This window comes from Rana temporaria, chromosome 10, assembly GCF_905171775.1.
Source record: "Rana temporaria chromosome 10, aRanTem1.1, whole genome shotgun sequence".
NCBI lineage: Eukaryota > Metazoa > Chordata > Amphibia > Anura > Ranidae > Rana > Rana temporaria.
Window position 1 is genome coordinate 34211803 of NC_053498.1, and position 1464 is coordinate 34213266.

The following is a 1464-nucleotide window of genomic DNA, read 5'->3' on the forward strand; positions in this document are numbered from 1 at the left end:
AATCAAGGCAGCTGGTGGATCCAGACTTGGGAAGTCGGGATGATGCGCTGCCTCGACTGATGGCAGTGATGTTAGCAGAGAGTGGACTTCAGACCGCTCTCCGCTGAAAACGGGTCACAAAACGAATTGCACTCCTGTGACCCTTAGGAAAAGCCCAGCCTAAAAATCCCAGGCTGGACTTCTCCTTTAATATGTAGGATCTCTGATTTGGAAGGGTTAATTTTAAGTTTGATATATATTTGTATGTTTTTAATACTTTCAGTAAGTGGGGCAGGGTTATCCTGGGACTAGTTATATAAAACAGAATATTGTCGGTGTAAGCCACCAATTTGTGTTCTTTGTCTCCTATCTTATCCTCCTTATGTCTGAGTTCTGTCTGATCCCTGCCAAAAGCGGTTCCATCGACTGAACAAACAGCAGGGGGGACAGGAGGCACCCCTGTCTCGTCCCGTTGTACATCTCGAAAGGCCCAGAGACTGTCCTGGTTACCTTTACCCTAGTTGTGGGCTTTGATCCAGTGGGTCATTTTGGGCCTACTTCCATTACCTCTAATGTGTTCTGCATAAATCCCCAGTCTACTCTGTCAAACCAGCCAATACCTTGGAAAATAATTTCATATCTGCGTTCAGCAGTGAGATAGGTCTATAACTTGAACACAATGAAGCATCTTTTCCTTCCTTTGGGATGAGGTGGATTGCGGCCGCCAGAGCCTCCCTCCTCATCTCCCAACTTGTTCCTATCCCATTTATATAGGAGCATAGTTTGGGGATTAAAATATCCTTAAACTTTTTGTTATAATATGGCGTTAGCCCGTCTGGGCCTGGGCTTTTCCCTAAAGGCCAGTCTTTTAAGATCCTATCAATCGCTTCTTCTGTTATCCTCTAAGACACCTAGTTTATCTTCTGAGATTTTATTTAGGCCTACTTCTTTTAGAAATCTTTTGTTTTTTCTAAACTCTCCTTTTCAATTTCTGGTGTCTCCTTCTGTTTAAACCGAATACATTTGCCGTAATATTTCTGAAATACCCCTGCTATTTCTGTTGTTGTATATACAATTTCCCCAGTGCTAGTTTTTGTATTTTCTCTGAGTAGTTTTTTTTTTTTTCTTTTTTAATAGTTTAGCCAGGAACTTCCCTGTCTTATTCCCCCATTGATACCTCACTGTCTTGATTCTATTGAAGGCCATTCGGGTTTCCTGTTCTTTTAATTCCTTCCTTTTTAGAGTAACCGCCTGGATTACTTCATGCTCACCCTTTTTTTTATGTTGCTGTTCCAAGTCAAAAATTTCTTTCAATAGTACTTTCCTTTTCCTTGCTCTCTACTTCTTTTTTTCCGCTCCCATCACGATCAAGATTCCTCTTATATAGGTCTTATGGGCTTCCAATAGCGTGGCTTCTAATATTTCTCTGGTATCATTCATTTTGAAGTACTGCTCTAGCTCTTTTTTTATCCTATTCTTTGCTAC